General features: G+C 39.0%; 1 protein-coding gene across 4 annotated transcripts in view; it reads left to right on the forward strand.

Annotated features, from left to right (window-relative positions):
- Window positions 1-19943, forward strand: part of LOC123768636 (BTB/POZ domain-containing protein 2) — a 55282-nt gene that overhangs the window by 11628 nt on the left and 23711 nt on the right. For 2 of the 4 annotated variants that reach the window (XM_045759284.2, XM_045759265.2), the window contains exon 1: window positions 8103-8226. The exons of the other annotated variants lie outside the window; for them this stretch is intronic. The gene's annotated coding sequence lies outside the window, so the exon portion shown is untranslated. Of the gene's footprint in view, window positions 1-8102; window positions 8227-19943 lie in introns of those variants that run through there. 4 annotated transcript variants of the gene reach the window in all.

Genomic DNA, 19943 nt, shown 5'->3' on the forward strand with positions numbered 1-19943 from the left:
GTTTTTATTCTTATTTCGTTTTGTCATTTTATACTTGGCTATTCATTATGTTCTTTCACAATTTTCCTTTCTTTTATTTTTCACTTTTCTCGTTTGTTCGTCATGAGTCTTTCCATTTACACTGTCATCCTGTTTTCAAATAATTGTAGTGTGTATCATCCTTTTTCCTTTAATAGATTTTAGGATTATCATTTACTGGTGTTATTATTAATATAGTTAATACAAAATAATTATTATTATCGTTACTATTTTTTCACGTGACTCGTTAGTTACTATGCTTGCTGAAAGCTAAAACTGTATTAGTTTTGTGTAGCAGTTGAGAGAATGATTTAAGTAAATCTGATATAGTTTTATGTAAACAATAAATCTTTTACGACAACTAGGGTATTCATTCCCCTTGTGGATATGGAACTCGACTTCTGAAGAATTAAACTCAATTTTTTTAGTTTACAAGTAACTCTCACCGTTATCAATGATTTTCGTTCAACTGTTCTGTTCGTGGTTATATGGAAATTAAAAGTTATTGACACTCTTTGAAGTCAAATCGATACCAACTAGGAGGATTTCAATAGTCAGGTGAAGGGGGCAAGATTACACGTTCGGTAATCCACTATGGTAAACTGTAATCGCCCAAAAAAAGTTCAAGAACCTCAGATTTACTAGATAATTCGAGTGTTTGTAAGGACTATTTTTTTTTTTGGGGGGGGGGGGGGGGTGTCTGCCTGATGGAAAAAAGGAATTTAAACATTTTGCGCCTTCTGCAAGAAACTATTTTCAGAACTGCTGTTAGTGTAGTGGGAGTATGCATATTGTAATCCTACGTGTCACCTCTTACACCGTATGTACTCTGCCACCTCTTCACTGCATGTACTCTGGTACCTCTTGACCTGTTTTCTCTAGCTCCTCCTACCCTGCATGCACTCCACATTTTTTATATCTGTTACAACAAGTACTCCTAATTTTACGCACAATGGTCTCTTCCCCCCATCATATACTTTTTTTTTCTATCCTTCTAAAGATGTTTCATTACATACATCGCTTCCCTTCCAGAATGTACTCTTTCTAACAGTACTCTTCTTATTGACGTACTAAACTCCCATAAATATCTTTCCTGCTGTAACATTGTATTATTTAAAAAATATTAAAGTCCGTGAATTCCTCAGGACACTTACTTCTGACTGTATCACTAAATTCCTCAGCCACACGGGGGTTCGATCCTATCGTAATGCATTAACATTTTCTCAGATTAAACCACGTTCTGGTGATCACAGTGGGCATTATACTATTGATATAACTAACATGTACCGTCATTCCTTTTCGTGAGGATCATTCAGTGCGATGAACTTGTACTAAAATTAAGAATACTTAAGAACAGCACTTCAAGACTTCCGAGTTTCACTATATATAGCTAAAGAGGTGTAAAAAACAAAAACACATGTGAATGGTCAACACATGTCTTCACAAGTCACAAATATGTTTCAAATTGCGTCCAGTTTTTCTAGCATTTAGGAAATGTTGAACCACGAGTTCACGGAGGCTTCAAATTTTGTAGCTTTTTTCGACTAAACCAGAGAGCCAAACTGCAAGCACAGTAGCAGCTTCTGCGTCAGAGAAGCAGATTTTGCTTCAGAGAGGAGCTCATGCGTCAGAGAAGCAGATTTTGCCTCAGAGAGGAGCTCATGCGTCGGAGCAGCAGCTCCTGAATCACATATAACCCGTCCTTACAATAAATAAATCTGTACACAGGGGGAAGGAATTATACAAATCTTAATGGATTTAGAAAAGGAATTCGCGTAAAAATTGGAGACTATTTTCAACCAAACACGACCGAACTACACGATTTTAGGTGTCAAGAGGATTTTCTTAGGTTGATACATATATTTGTAGGTATTTTTCGTAGGTTTAATCATATGCATACATTATATATATATATATATATATATATATATATATATATATATATATATATATATATATATATATATATATATATATATATATATATATATATATACACACACATCACTAACCTCCCCCTCAAGCCCTATATAGGTAACAATGTCAACCCAAGTGACAGTGAATAGCTCACTAACAACCCCCTGTCCTCTGCTCTCAGTCCACGTCATAAACGATTATACATATTAATTGGATTCAGCATTCATAATTATTTACCTAATGACAGACTGACGTTAATAACAGTATCTCACAAATTATTCTCGACCGGTAATAACGCAAGAGGGAGTCGCAAAGCAATTACGTGTTCGTTATTCAAATCCAGGATGGCGAAATTTAATATTAATGAAGGTCGGAATGAGTGCTTTCATTGTTGTTTTCTTTACACCAAGCATGAACTATAATGGAAAAATACGAAGTATTGAGGTAAAATAACACAAAGATAGCAAATTATTAAAATTATTTTCATTAATTTTAGTAGTCACTGAAGATAATGTTGCTATTTGGGACGAAAATTAAATTAAAATTAAAATTAAAAACTTGCCTGTGGTCTTATTAACACGTTTGATTGAAGAATGAGCGAAAGAGTTACATCAATGATTGTAGTTGGAATCATATCTATGCACAATCAAACCACACATAGACCATCACCAGATATATCCTCGCCAACAGCACTGAAATAATCAACAGGTCCAACGTCAACTGGAGATTAGACATAGCTGAAGCATTAAACAGTAAACTCCCAAATAAAACATCAGAAACTCGGTCGATAGAGTTTCGGGTTCACACACGTGTGGGACCATGGTTCGAGTCTCCTATTGAGCTCAGGTGACTGGGAAAGTAAAATCTCATTCAATGATCATCAGCCAGCTTAATTGTTCCCAAACACCTAGTTCCCTAACTGACCAATAAGAATGCAGAACACTAAGCCAATCGATTGATAAAGATTAAGCCACCCAACAGGTGGCACGAGCATGAATGTGGTAGATTTAAAGTAGATAGTAAGAGTAGATAGTAAGAGTTAAGAGTAGAAAATAAGTGGAATATTTGCCACGAATGTAATCTTCGATCGTGAACTAAGCCAGTGACCCACGAATGAGTAACATATCACATCCTTCCTACATGATGAATATAATGCAAAACCCTGCAAATTTGTATTCAGTTTCCCTCTGACTCAATACAGTTTCAAGAGAGCTCATATTAATTGTATTCTTTAGCGCCACACACCAGGTATAATAAAACTGTAATATGAGCTTTGTAAAGCTATTTTTTAATATATTTGCATCGTAAACCAGGTGATCTAACCTAAACAACGCTCACCTCATCTAATCACTCACCTAACCTGACCTAAACATCCCCCCTCCCTCATCTGACCTGACCTAATCCCCCACCTGACATGACCTAATCATGTCACCTCACCTCTCGTTGCCACTGCTGAGGCAGCAGAGTTCTCTGAAAGGCCTCATTAGCGCCTGGCTCTATCACGCGTCGTGAGACCTCTGAAAAAAGACCGTTTTAACCCCTCATAATACACGTTGGAAATGTAATCATTAAGTACAGTCAATAGGCTGCTTTGAGATGGGCAGAATTAGGGAAGGTCTTTATGTTCCTCTGACGTCCATATATCATTTTTATTTTTTTTAGGATAAAATAATGTATATTATTGAAACTGGGATTTGTTTTTTAGTCCTATTCTTTCTATTATCTTTATTATTGTCATTATTTTTGTTATTTTGGTTATTACTGTTAATATTATTGCTACCATTAGTAAAATTAAAATATAATAATTATAATTATTATAATATTTATGGCACTTTATTCGTTCATTAAATATAATAGTAACAATATTTCGTTGCTGGTTAAAGTTACTCTCACTCCTCACATTGCTCTCTCTCTCTCTCTCTCTCTCTCTCTCTCTCTCTCTCTCTCTCTCTCTCTCTCTCTGTACTTGTTTGCTATATCTTTACTGTACTCGTACACATGACATAAGTGATATCACCTCAACTAGAATATTATCTAATTTGGAAACTGGAGATATAGAATGTAAAACATCAATGAATAACAATTTCTGCCTCAATGAGCACTCATTCACGTTCTTAATTTCTCTTCCTAATTTCTACATAAAATGCGATAAGTGTTTTCATATGTAAACAACTTCATACTCTCTGGTATACATACAAATTATGCACGACACACACACACACACACACACACACACACACACACACACACACACACACACACACACACACACACACACACAGTCACATACACACACACACATACACACACACTAGTAGTAACACATGCTTAAATATACAAAGAAAAATGCATGAACATGTAAACACACGCACGCACGCGCACGCACACACACATACATACACAGACAGCGTGCTTACTCAGACGCTTCAGTCCTGACCGGAAACTCTTTAATGGTCTCATAATTTATTTGGGAGTTGTTAGGACACGCCTTCCCCCCCCCCCCTCCCATCTCCCCCCCCCCCTCAGCCTAAAAAAAAGAAATGGCGATCGTTTGCCTAACTCATCAACATAATGGGCATCGGCTGTCGTAATAGTTGGCATCATTAGTGGACTATTGCGTCCGAAACTACTCCCTCCGGTGGAACCACATAGATTCGTTATTATATGACCATTGCCGAAGCGGTTTGGCACTGGGGCACCGCCATTTGTTGCAATGTATATGGGAATCCCTTTTGCATTTCCCTCTCGTGGTATTATGCACATTTATCTGCTTTCGTGTCTATATAATGATTTAACAATTCATTCCATTTCTTGGGGACAAGCAGCCTGTGTATATATGTTGGGTTCATATCATGTCCTTGCTGGGTGAAACTGCTGACCCCTCCCCAGGATTTATGTGTGTGTGTGTACGTACTTGTACAAGCACGTACGTACACGTACGTACGTGTACAAGCACGTGTATGCCTTGTTTCCCTAAAAATCTTACTGCTTCCAAGAAGACATTTAGCAACGAAAAAAACAACAACAAAAAAACATGAGTTTGTAACAGCTCATATTACCAACGTTCCTTTGAATATATATATATATATATATATATATATATATATATATATATATATATATATATATATATATATATATATATATATATATGTCGTACCTAGTAGCCAGAACGCACTTCTCAGCCTATTATGCAATGCCCGATTTGCCTAATAAGCCAAGTTTTCATGAATTAATGTTTTTTCGACAACCTAACCTACCTAACCTAACCTAACCTAACTTTTTCCGCTACCTAACCTAACCTAACCTATGAAGATAGGTTAGGTTAGGTTAGGTAGGGTTGGTTAGGTTCGATCATATATCTACGTTAATTTTAACTCCAATAAAAAAAAATTGACCTCATACATAATGAAATGGGTAGCTTTATCATTTCATAAGAAAAAAATTTGAGAAAATATATTAATTCAGGAAAACTTTGCTTATTAGGCAATCGGGCCTTGCATAGTAGGCTGATAAGTGCGTTCTGGCTACTAGGTACGACATATATATATATATATATATATATATATATATATATATATATATATATATATGAAAGATAAATTACCAGGAGCTCACCTGAACAGATAAAAATGTAGAAAATCTCTCTCTCGGATCTTTCTTCCCGTCCTCCGAGCGACGTTAATTCTCACACGTAAAGTCTACATCAAAGTTTCCTCGGAAAATATTTGAGAGGTGTAATTTTCCTCCACTTTTGTCCGAATAACTTTGACATTTCAAAGAAAAGTGTGTGTCTGTGAGGAAGCGTTTTCTATTTGTTTCGTTTCTCGTTTAATTTGGCAATGTTTCGAATTCGAGTGTGAGTGCATCTTATCCTAGTACGTACACTAACGTGCGTGCAAACACACAGGCACGTGTAAATATGATAGAGCCCAATAGTGTAGATATTGAAGTTTAGATATGATAGAGCCTAATAGTGTAGATATTCAAGTGTAGATATGATAGAGCCAAATAGTGTAGATTATTCAAGTGTAGATATGAAAGAGCCAAATAGGCTCAGGGACCTGTACAACTGTTGATTGACGGTTGAGAGGCGGGACCAAAGAGCCAGAGCTCAACCCCCGCCAGCACAATCAGGTGAGTACAAGTAGGTGAGTACAGGAAAAACACACAAAAGCTCTACAAATTCCCAAAACAGAATATACACAAAAGGCAAATATGAAATAAAAACAAAAAATCTAATTACGAAAATTTGACAACTACACAGACAACGTTAAGCCAGTCCTAGAAAATGCAGCTCCTCCTTAGAACACTCACCTACTAAAGCACAAGAACAGTGAGAAACTCCAAATATATACAACAAGACAAACACCAGAGCTAAGGGAACCGAGCTACGAGGACAGGCTAAATGATCTAATAACATCATCAGAGATAAGATCCAGGGGTGATATGATTACGACGTACAAGATACTCAGAGGAATGGGAAAAAGTTTTTGTTTTCCAGGAAAGAGACAACAAAAAGAGGGGCGGGGGCGGCGCACCTGGAAGTTGGAAAAACAGATGTGCCACAGAAATATATAGACATACAGTTGTATACCTTCATGAGCACAGATAAACGCACCAGGTTCAATAAGAGGCGGGCTCCAGTTCAAGGTCTCGCTCTCCCTAGACACCACAACTTGGTAAGACAACTTATGCTGTTAGACAGATGTTGCAGATTGCATCCTGGGGATGTGTGTACTTGAGAGAGAGAGAGAGAGAGAGAGAGAGAGAGAGAGAGAGAGAGAGAGAGAGAGAGAGAGAGAGAGAGAGAGAGAGAGAGAGAGAGAGAGAGAATGTAGATACGAGAAAAATCGGGAGTCAGTACATGAACCTGATTCCTGGAATCATTGTCTCCACGGGCATGTCTCTGACCAGGCCTCGTGGTTGGAGGTCAGGTCAACCAGGTTGACCTGACCTCCACCACCACCGCTACCACCATCAGGTAGTAGTTGTTAGACGGGTTCGGTGTTTTCCAAGTTCTCTTTTAAACATCGTGTTAGTCGGTTACGTTTGTCCCCTGATGTTTAGAGGGTGTGTTAAAAAGTGTTGGACCACTGATGGTGATTTGTACAAGGAGACAAATCTATTTTACATTTATTTTTCAACGAGCCTTTTTTGCACTTTCTGCCGTGCCTGCCGTGTACATATATTTGTAAACAGTATAAACAATATTTTCAACGTGCAAATTATTATATATCTTTCGTCGCCTGCGCTACATAGAATACAGATTGAGAAATTTGAAACGTTCCCAATAATTTAGATAATTTATTGAATGGATTCTGACAGTCAAAGATCTCTGCACATCCTCCAGGTGAGCAACTTCGGCACTTCGAATAGAGCTATTATTGTGCAACAATATTCCACTCAGGAAAGCACTTGAAAGTACCGTTATTGGTATGGAATTTCGTTTGAAGGGTTCCCGTTATCAGCCATAGGCGTTCGAATCCCGGCTGAGGCAAAAAAAAAAAAAATTGGCAAGAAAAAATAATCTATAGTAAATATGTTAGAGAAAAATATGTCGGGAGTCCTTACATTAGAAAAAAAGACGGTTAGAAAGGCGGAGTCCAAGAGCTAACAGCTCGTGTCTACAGGCAAAAATAACAAATACACACAAAATCTGTAATTACCAGTTATAATATCACGGTAAAAATAAATAAAACTTCCCTAACGGAAGCTAATTTTTGTTCAGCCTGAAAGGTAAACAACATTCATGCCAGTTGTCCGTGACATGACAACGAGGTAACACACACACACATCCTGTCACAGACCCGCGTGACAAGTGCAGTCACAGGCAGGATGATCCTTCACGCGAGCTCTGTGGATTATACAGAACATGAAAACATCATTCGTTAGCCGAGGGCTCCATTGACGCCATCTGTGATCCGTTATTTTATTCGCAGTTACTCTCACACTAAGATTGAAGTTCCAATAATTCGCCTGTTAATTCCGTGGCAATAATTACACGGCTCTATTTAAAGAATATATCTCTACATGTGAGAGGTATAATGCAATTATTTAATTATTTATCTTGGCTTCTATATGCATTTGGCAATACTTCTCGATAAGATTATGCTTCTCCACGATAACGCAGTGCGTGTGTGTGTGTGTGTGCATGTGTGTGTGTGTAGTGGTGTGTGTCAGTGTGGCTGGTGTGTGGGCTAAGGAAGGAAGGGCTTACAGCTCCCGGCTTCAGGAATTACTTACTACTGATCGCCAAAGGCGCCCACAAAACCTTTTGTGGGGTTTGAGGTAATGTGAGAGAAGTGAAAGCGCTATTGATAGGTCTTATCTCCCGCTGATTACCAGAGCTAGCGTGCATAATGGAGTGAAAAATTGAATTTATTCCGGCCACCGTGTGAAAGCTATTGGGCAGCAACGTCGAGAGGCAAATAAATCCGATACTCCTGCCAACGGAAGAGGAATAAAAGTTGATTAGATTGTGTGCTAACGCTGACAGGAACGTTAGCTCTCCATTTTGTTAGGGCAAATACTCGCTCTGATCGTTCTCATTAAAACGTCAAATCCGGTAATAAGAAATTGCGTCTCATCTCCTGCGGACCACAGAATCTCTCATCTCTCATCCCTCCCCCCCCTATTACCCCAGGGCAGGGACTCATCCCACTCCGCCCCCCCCTTCGTCCTCCGATCTTACTCCCTCCCCCCTCCCTCCCCCCTACCCACCTCAGCCAGGATAGAGAGAACTGGATGCAAAGTCACGACCCCAATTGTGAAATGAGCACTTTGCGGGGGATCAGCTAAGTCGGTGATGGTGCTGGTGGTGGTGGTGGTAGGTGTGGTAGTAGTGGTGGTGGCGATTGTGGTTGTAGTGGGTGATTGTTGATCTAGTAAAGATGCTGGTGGCGGAATTGATGGTACTTTTTTAACATTTATTTTCTACCACAGACGTGACTATACACATTTAAACAATGCTAACCAGTATATATATACATATTCTCCAGTCCTGCATGGACACGGTAGACATCACAAAATGTAGTTAGTTACAGAGCATTCAAACAACTACATAAGGTGATTACGGTGCTTTTACAAGCTCAAGTTATAATTACATCAAATGTATTATGTAAATTACATAGTAATGCATCAAGTGTTTCAGTATTAAAATAGAGTTTACAGAGTTCAGTATATCTTGATACATTGGAGTCGCAAGTTAGTAAATTTTCAACATTTTACAATATAATATTCAAGGAAATGTATCTGTTTTTCTCACAAAGTTGACATATGGTACATTCGACGTGTGTGTCAGATATGTCTATGACCAAGGCGTATTCTACCAATAAAACATCGCAAAAACCAATAATTTTATATAAAATTATAAAGCTTTTACTTTCATTTTACTACAAATAATTCCCTTGTCACTGCTAATTAAAAGCTTATATTAATTTATACTACTGGTCTAATACACGCTGTCTTTGCCAGCTTTTCAACAGTATCATGCTTTGGAATGCCATCGTACGATGTTATCCAAAGGAATTTAATCTCGAATACATTTTATTTATCAGCTAAAACATTCATTCGAATATCTCTGACAATTTTATGGGGGTTACAACTATATATGTTCAATGTAAGAATGCACTCTGAGAGTCACAGTATATAATTCCATGTCTTTTCAAAATTCAGTGGCGAACACGCAAGTTTAGCTTGAGTCGCTCTTGCTCAGTTATTGACACATTTCACTGCTGTATGAGCGAGAGAAGATCCTCTTAAAGATCGACTGGGTAATTGTCCAGGACGGACCGAAACGTCGTCGTCTCCTCATCATCTGGTGTGTAGTTTATTCATATTATATATATATATATATATATATATATATATATATATATATATATATATATATATATATATATATATATATATATATATATATATATATACATATATTAATTCCGTGGCAATAATTATGGAATTATTGCCACGGAATTATTGCAAATGTAAAAATATTACATTTGCATCCGGTTCATTTTTCATTTACTTCTACAGAGCCGTTAGCACTGAAACACGTCGTTACTTATATCTTTAGTTCTCACAGGGAGAATTTTGATTATTAACTGGTGGTAGTGGAGGTAGCAGGAAGGATGGTGGTGGTAGTGGAGGTAGCAGAGACGACGGTAGTGGTGATGGTGGTAATGGTGCAAGTAGTAGAGTTAATGGTCGTTGTGGTGGTGGTAGTAGTAAAGGATAGTATGTGTTATCTGGCATTCCCCACGAACTGTAATGCCAGAACAAATATGTAATAACAATTCCATATTGCTTTACCGATGCACATAACACAGATATCTTGAACCGTTATGATTAATTGTATTGTGTATTACAATAGTGATAACAATCAAGTGAGTGATGACAGGCCATACAATGAGACACATGGTGTTGATTGTAAGCTCACCACAGGCTTGTACCGATGTGCTGTGATTACAATGTCCATTCACAGTTACGGTGTGAGTGTGTCACCGTTCACAGTGTTGGAGGTGAATACAATCCACTCACATCTCATAAGTGTTACTCATCATTATACCCATGCACTGTAGTGCTAATTACAACTATAATTACCCCCCAAAAAATTGAATTGCCATCAAATAGTCAGCACGAATTATGAAGTTCTGATAAAAGATGCAATATATAAAATTTTCGAAACAATTGAACCAAATAGCTATCAACAGCTGAATACATACTAATGTTTAAGACCAATCTGTGAATCAGGAAAATTTTCAAATGTTCCAAACCGTGTTTTCATGTAATTTTCTCTATACATTTGTTTATCAAAGGAAAGTTGCTCGCAGCAAAACAAAATCAGGACAACAAACAAAATCTGGCCATGACATTTGATCTCGACATTTAATTAGCATTATCGCAATAAAAACATTTAATTAGTTAATACGTTCCGGGGGTCGCTTCTACAATATGTTAATATTTGTTTTAAACTCTACAGTCAGACAAACACGCCGTGTATCAGGAAGTCAGGAAAAAGAACATCACGCACGCACACACACGTGCACGTACACACACGAGCACGTAAACACGCCACGGACACGCAAACGCACTCTACAGCGCACACACACTCCCCAGCCTCACCCACCTTTACCAGTCCTTCACCTAACCAATGTTGGAGTATAAAGCATCGGCCTGGCACCCGCTTTTACGGGCTCACCATAGCCTGTGCTACTTGGAACTTGTCCCGAGTAGCTGAATCTATAACAACAACAACAACCCGCACTTCCACAGCCCCGCTCCTGTGCCAGGTAAGTCCACTACGGGCTCACCATAGCCCGTGCTACTTGCCCCGCTCCTGTGCCAGGTAAGTCCACTACGGGCTCACCATAGCCCGTGCTACGTGGAACGTTTTGTTCCCAGTAGCTGAATCTTAAACAACTTCAAACCCGCACTTCGTGAAGCATATAACCCAATTGGAAAAGTACAAAGGTTTGATAAAGATTAGCGCCTTAGCTACGAGGACCAAGCTATGAGGATAAGTTAAGGGAATTAGATTTCACAGCTCTGCAAGAGAGAAGAAACTGAGTGGATACTGATCCTGCTAGTATAGCCTCGTGTTAAGACACCTGAGGGTGGATGTAACGCTATTGTTGGATAACATTTTAGGGCGGGAATACACCCACAACACACCACTTCAACTCCTTTATTACCTCAGCACTTACTCAGCCACCCACTCTTCTGTCCCCACCACACCCACTCCCATCACGCCCACTCAAACACCAAATAAATTAAATTCCCTCTCTGACATTCCACAAAATACAACAGGATACATATATCTACCATGTGCTTCACGAATAACATTTACACTATAAACCAGTTTGCAAACATTGTACGACTAATGTCCAAACTCAAACTGAAATTCCCTTTTAACAACTAAATTCAATTCGTGGGACCGCCATCTCAATTTCCACTGGAATATATTTCCTGTCGGATTTACCGAGTATCTATTGATGTGGCTACTTACCGAGTATCTATTGATGTGGTATCTATTGATGTATCTATTGATGTGGCTTGATGTGGCTTGTGGCTTGAGACGTGAAAAATACCGGTGAGAGTCATCTCATAGGGGGAGGGGGGGGGGCACAGGTGAAAGGGGTCACCTGGGAGTGAGGCTTCAAGTATAACGTCGTCTCTGTTTTAATCGTACAATTGTTATGAGAGGTCAGCTTTGACATAAGTAAAACCCAGTCTGTTGAAGAGGGGCAGTCTGCTGAGGGGGGGGGGGGGGAATAGTCTGCTGAGGATGGGGGTAGGGGAAGGTTGAGTCATGTGATGACGATGAATCACTTCAGATTGATGAGTATACTGAGATTGAAGGAACAGATAGCTTAGACGGTTGAATCAGCAGAGAGGGATGAGTGCAGCAACACTGGGGGAAGAGAGAGAAAGAGAGAAAGAGAGAGAGAGAGAGAGAGAGAGAGAGAGAGAGAGAGAGAGAGAGAGAGACAGACAGACAGACAGACAGACAGACAGACAGACAGACAGACAGTGGTAAATATTTCTACGAGAACATGTATTTCAATGGGTTCTGTAGTCGAGTAGTAGTCTACGTCCTCGACTCCAAATCTACGATCTTGGGTTCGATCCCCTGACGGAACAGAAAAGGTTTGACAAGTTTCATTTCTCATGATACTACTTTTCACCTAACAGTAAATAGGCTCCCGAGAGTTAGGAAGCTGTTGTGGGATGCATTCTGAACAAGATTAGTAGTAGGCCTAAGAGAACCTGGATAAGCCGAAGCATATATAACACATTGCCTTGCAACAGCTCACTATCTGTGTCTATATAGTATCTATCTCGTTGCAATTGTTTTATCTACGCATTAATTTTCTTTGGTACATTATCTACCAAAATATGTATATTAACGACTGGTAAAATTTGCTATCCACCATAAAGAAGATAATACCTTTTCATGTACTATGTGGGTTACACAACCTTAGGAAGCAGCCCGTAGCAGCTGTCCAACTTCCAGGTACCTATTTTACTGCTAGGTGAACAGGGGCATCAAGGTGAAATGAACTCTGCGCATTTGTTTCCCCCACTGCCGGGGATCGAACCCTAAACCTTAGGACTACGAATCCCGAACGCTATCCTCTCAGCCATCGCTTCAACTCCTATCTACAAAATCTACATTTTGTAGTGTATCAACATTTTGTACAGTGTATCTAAACTCGTATCAATGTTTCTTCTACATATTGCTCGCTTCTGGCACTTCTATAGCGTGCCTATGCATTTTGTGCATGAAAAATGACTTGTAAGCAAAACTATGCAATATACACCAATCTATAAAATTAATCCACACTACTGCAATACCTGCCTCAAGGTATCCTAATACGGGCAATATATATATGTATATATATATATATCTATATATATATATATATATATATATATATATATATATATATATATATATATATATATATCGAAATAAAACGCAATAGACTCTTCCGTCAGTCAGGAATCAATTTCATATTGCCACAAGCTTGAACGCCCAAACAGTGTACTTCTGCTATCATCACTTTCTTAATTAAGGTTTGACTGGTTGGCTGCAAGGTCTGACAATATTTCATAGCGATGCGTCAATGAAAGTTATATCAATCAGCGTTAGGGGTGGGGGAGGAATATCAATGACCAAGACAAAGAAGCAATATCACCCAGAACCCTGTTGAATATGAACGCAGATGTCGTGTCATTTTACCCGGATGGCAACTACAAAGGGGGTTTTCAGGTGGCTGCCTGGTGTCTGATTTATACATTGTCATTTATCAGGGCTTGGTGTTGATGAGGTGTGTGTGTGTGAATGCGATATTTAAGTGTTCTTTTGTGCTAAATGTAACAACCAATTTACCGTGAAACTGTTTAAACTAATATCGGAGAGAGCTCAGACCTTACCCTTCCGAATTACATTACATATATATTATATACACACACACACACATATATATATATATATATATATATATATATATATATATATATGTCGTACCTAGTAGCCAGAACTCACTTCTCAGCCTACTATTCAAGGCCCGATTTGCCTAATAAGCCAAGTTTTCCTGAATTAATATATTTACTATAATTTTTTTCTTATGAAATGATAAAGCAACCCTTTTCTCTATGTATGAGGTCAATTTTTTTTTATTGGAGTTCAAATTAACGTAGATATATGACCGAACCTAACCAACCCTACCTAACCTAACCTAACCTATATTTATAGGTAAGGTTAGGTTAGGTAGCCAAAAAAAGCTAGGTTAGGTTAGGTTAGGTAGCTTAGGTAGACGAAAAAACATTAATTCATGAAAACTTGGCTTATTAGGCAAATCGGGCCTTGAATAATAGGCTGAGAAGTGCGTTCTGGCTATTAGGTACGACATATATATATATATATATATATATATATATATATATATATATATATATATATATATATATATACATATTAGTATACAAAAACTACATGAGCATCACCTTTAATAAATGTATGATGAAATAAACTAAAAAAATCACAAAGTATTCTTGTCTAATAAGTGCATCATATACTTCGGCAAATTCAGTTCTTCCTTATTATAGTTACACTGAGGCAGGGAAATATATTTCTCCACTGAGGCAGGGTAATATATTTCTCCACTGAGGCAGGGAAATATATTTCTCCACTGAGGCAGGGTAATATATTTCTCCACTGAGGCAGGGAAATATATTTCTCCACTGAGGCAGGGTAAAATATTTCTCCACTGAGGCAGGGTAATATATTTCAACACTGAGGCAGAGTAATATATTTCTCCACTGAGGCAGGGTAATATATTACTCCACTGAGGCAGGGCAATATATTTCTCCACTGAGGCAGGGAAATATATTTCTCCACTGAGGCAGGGTAATATATTTCTCCACTGAGGCAGGGAAATATATTACTCCACTGAGGCAGGGGTAATATATTTCACCACTGAGGCAGGGTAATATATTTCACCACTGAGGCAGGGTAATATATTTCTCCACTGAGGCAGTGTAATATATACGACTTCTGAGCCGAGTGAGCGGGTTGGCTTAATGACTGGAAACCCGCCTACATCCCCATGTATCCATTGCTGTAGTTAAACTTAATGAACTGTGCTGAATGCACTCGTATATCAAACCATGGTACTCCCGATATATATACACACGCAAGTGTGAGTTATATTCTGCGATAATTACTCGACATCGATCCTGCAAACGACACGATAACGCTCAATGTCACTGGCTCGTACACTTCGTACATGGGTTCGTGGGTTGCTCTATCCCTTGCTGTCTGTTCTTTAGGTATGCCTCAACGCACAGAATACAGGGGTACTAAAACCCACCAAGCGAACTGCCCAACCTAACCAACATACGCATGGAAAAGTGGGTTATATACTTGTGATTCACTACATTTCCTTGTTTCGGGTTGAAATAATAGACGTAGGATAGCTGCATTGTTTCGAGCGTAGGATAGACATGTATTAGAATGAGTTAAAGTGGATATAAATAAGAGCTGCATCGGCAAGGGGTCAACATAGGCCTTCTACAGTGACCAAGCGGTAATTTCACTTGGAAGCATAATAGATCAAAGTGCTTTGTTGCATCTATTGTCTCCTGCAACGGCCGGTAGCGCCTTTTTCAGGATACTGCCTCATGGGTAAATATTTCCCGAAACGTTATGCGTGTTAGTGGTTTTGCAAGAATGTAAAAATATCACTAATGAATTCTCGCCATCCCATTGTTTTCATATGATGAGTCACAATAACGTGAAGAATGTTGAACAAACTACTCACACAAGAAGATGAAAAGACGACGAGGTTTCGTAGCTAAGTCGATAAGGGCAGTGTCTGGGATGCTCCTAGACGCAGGTTCGATTCCTCGTCACGGCCCTTGTGGATTTGTTCATTTCGTGCATCACGTTAGTGTGATCTCTGTGTGTTATATTGGTCACTTTCTCGCCATATGTGTGTGTGGAGGTGTTCCTCTTTATCCACATTATTGCGACGTCTTCTCTGCATAATGAGTAATTGAAAGGAATAATGTATTTAAACTTATAATTTCCTTATTGAATGATTGAGAACTAAAGTGTGTAGACGAGGAGTCACAATAACGTGGCTGAAGTATGATGATCAGACCACACACTAAAAAGTGATGAGACGACGTTTCGGTCCTGGACCATTCTCAAGTCGATTGTGTACGTCGAACGTCGTCGACGAACGTCGAACGTCGTCGACGAACGTCGTCGTCTCTTCACTTTCTAGTGTGTGGTTTGGTCAACAGTACTGAAGTTTGTTATATGGTGGTATTCTTAGTCATAAATTCTTCCATAAATTAAAATTGTTTACTTAAGTGTCACGTGTCATATACAGGTCATCTTCCTGTTTTGGTAGTACTTATAGTAACGATGGGGACCATAGTATATATACCGACATACATCGAAAATAGAAAGAAATCTACACTATTGAGTTGGACAAACCAGAAAACTATTTTTGTATTGCACAGACAAACTAAACTTAATCTAACCTTCCTAGGCCTAATAAACGATATCTGAGGCCTAATATACTACATATGTGTGCAATACTAGGCCTAGAAATATTGAAGTTGGTTTTTAGCTTCATCTTCTTTAAAGAATTCCTTACTAGTCAGTATACTACTATCTAAAAGCTAAGTCTATACGAATTCGAGTCAATTGACGATAGTCACAATAGGTACTATCTAAACCAGGAGGATGGGTTGCAGTATATGATATTTTTCCTTTAATCAAAACAAATTAAGTGAACCTACAGATATTTCAGTACTCTATTCCTTCATTTCTTACAAAGACAACTGGTGATCAAGGATTACAATGAAATAGTAATCTCCTCGTAAAATCAGGGATCCACGTTTCTGTTGTAATTAAAATAGTGATTATTGTTTTTAGAAGCAAATTCAATTATTTTCCTTTTCCAGCCGCAGTTTTGAGGGTAAATTATAGTCGAATTCTGCCATAAAATTTGACGGTGAGTCGAATTTAGTGTTCGCATAAAGCTGAACTTCATTGGCACCTCTGTCTGTCCGAGTGCACTTAGTTGCAATCTTTGCAACGGAACATATAAACACCTGAAGTATGACCATTACTTTTTTCAGCTAAATTTGTATTTCCTTGCCAACATTATTTGCGTATCTGAGGATAAATATGTTGTGAGTATGTTACTTATATTCATCCCAGTGTTCGTCATGAACGCTTTTGATTGAAGTTTGACAGGTGGATAATTAGCGTACCTGCAGGTGTCAAGACTCGAGACGTGGGAGGTATAAGGCTGGCAAGGAACTCGAGGCCCTGCGGTCAAGTGGTAAGCAAGGCAGCGCAGTTGAAAACTGGTGGTTCTAGGATCCGGAGGTTGGAAGAGGGCAAGAAACAGGCTGGTCCTGGGTGTGAAATGGTTCGTCAAATATATACCAAGATTTACGGACCGCAGCTGGTCACGATCGACGCTTCCCAAGGAAACGGATGGGCCAATTCTTCACTCTAATTAGATTTTACAGTAAAGGGAATTTCAACTTTGCCTGTGAGAAGTTGGCGCAGGTCGCGAAAGATGGGAATAAGAGGTTCGAGTGAATTCTCCTTCTAACAGTGACTGTTTTTCTGTGTGTCCTGTTTCTCTGACAGTGTCTTTTTGTCTGTCAAGTAGTGCTTTGTCTGCCAGTGATTTCTGTGTTTGATAATGTATTCTTTATTTGACAATGTCTGATCTCTCATCCATTGAAATGAGATTCAGTTCAACGGGAACTGAACAATATTGAAAGGCTCGTTGAAGGGACGGGAGAAAGGAGAAAGAAGAACTTTCTCCTTTATATTAGGAGAAAGCGTTAAGCCATTGCAACTATCTAGCACTTGGAAGGGATCAGGATATGGATTTGGGATGTAACGGGGGGAAAGGGTGGGGGGAGTAAGGGTGCCCAACCACTTGGGACGGACGGTAGAGAGGGTATTACTTCATGCACGTCAGCGATCAATCCTCGGCCGTCCAAGTGGTTGGGCACCATTCCTTTCCCCCTGTCCCATCCCAAATCCTTATCCTGACCCCTTCCCAGTGCTATAATAGTTGTAATGGCTTGGCGCTTTCTCTTGATTGTTCTCTTACCTTCATCGAGCCTTAAAATTTCATGTGTGTGTGTATGTGTGTATGTGTGTGTGTGTGTGTGTGTGTGTGTGTATGCGTGTATGTGTGTGTGTGTGTGTGTGTGTGTGTGTGTGTGTGTGTGTGTGTGTGTGTGTGTGTGTGTGTGCGTGTGTGTGTGCGTGTGTGTGTGTGTGTGTGTGTGTGAGTGTGTGTGTACACACACACACAGAAACGCGCGTTTGTGTGTGCGCGCGCCAACAATGCAAAAATACTTGTACATTTTGCAGCGATGACCTGAAAAATATTTTTATAATACGGCAAAATAACAGTATTAAAGAGGCAGCCGAGTCTTTTGTGGAGAGCAGTGTAATCCACTTGCTGCTAGAATAGCGGCCCCAGTTCAAAGAGGTTCCTCCTTGTTAGAGGGGATTGTCGAGGCTAATGCATCAAAAGTCTCTCTAGTCCCAAAGTAACAAGATGATGATGTAACTCTGGTAACAGGAATCTGCTGGTGATGGGACGCGCCTTAGAGCTGTGAAACTTTTTTATGATGTGCACGAGAGAGAGGTGTGTGGACGTGATGGAGATGTGTGTACTGGGGAGAGGTGTGTGATCCCTACTGGAAATGTAACTGCTGGTGGTTCGATCATTCTGAAGTGTTCCTGAGATGTGAATCTACACGAGACGAGAATCTGTGTCAGGTGCAGACGAGGAGTCACAATAACGTGGCTGAAATATGTTGATCAAACCACACATTAGAAAGTGAAGGGACGACGACGTTTCGGTCCGTCCTGGACTATTCTCAAGTCCAATAGTCCAGGCCGGACCGAAACGTCGTCGTCCCTTCACTTTCTAGTGTGTGGTTTGGTCAACATCTGTGTGAGGTGTGAACTTCCTAGGGATGTACACCTGTTCGAGAGGTGAATTTTCTCAGGAAGCAGCGGTTTCAGACAACAAAGGGAAGACCCTTTTGTTTCCGCTCCTCAATGATAGTGGCTGTATCATCTTTTACCCAAGACAATTTTATTATATATTATGACCTGAAACGGAAAACGTAAATGATTGTATGGAAATTCAACTGAAATTGAATATAATTGGTCTTCCGACACATGATAGGTAATACTTGTTAAGGAGGTTAAGGAGTCTTAAGGTGATGAGGTTCGTCAATATAAAACGGGTTTTATGATTCGTTAGTCTCATAGTATATATAGTTATTTGTGGTAAGATTTGGAGTTCCTTTAAGATGGATAATTCTATCAAGATGCAGTAATTTTTATAGATGCAATAGTGCAGAGAAATTTTAAGATGCAGAGGTTTAATTTTTAGGCTGCAGGGATATCAGGAATTTTTTAAATTTCAAGGATGCGAGGAGAAATTTAAAAAGCAGAATTGTACGAGAATTCTAAGAAGCATTGATGAAGATACCTTTAAGTTACGGGGCCACAAGATAACCTACTTTTAAGAAGCAAGATAACATTGCACATTAAAAAAAGAAAAAAAATAGAAAGCAGGAGGGGGAAAATTAAGAGGCAGGGGACACAAAGTACCTTAAACATAATTTGGTATTTTTGTGATAGACAATTATAAATAAAGGGTCATAGGGCTCACTATGTTCGCGGGGAGAAAGTTATTGTGTTATTATTAAATAATAGGAAAAACCATCATGAAACTCATGAGGAAAAAACATTATGAAACTCTTCTAGAAAATAAGACTTACCAGGAAAGAATATTATAGAGCTTACGCAGAAAGTGTTTTATAATGCTTAATAGGATTCACATTCCTTTTTAAGATAGCGTCCGCAATACATTCCTTAGTAATTATAAGGTTACTGTTTTTCATATTTTTTGGTGTTAAAAACTGAATCTAAC

This window comes from Procambarus clarkii, chromosome 86, assembly GCF_040958095.1.
Source record: "Procambarus clarkii isolate CNS0578487 chromosome 86, FALCON_Pclarkii_2.0, whole genome shotgun sequence".
NCBI classification, from domain to species: Eukaryota; Metazoa; Arthropoda; class Malacostraca; order Decapoda; family Cambaridae; genus Procambarus; species Procambarus clarkii.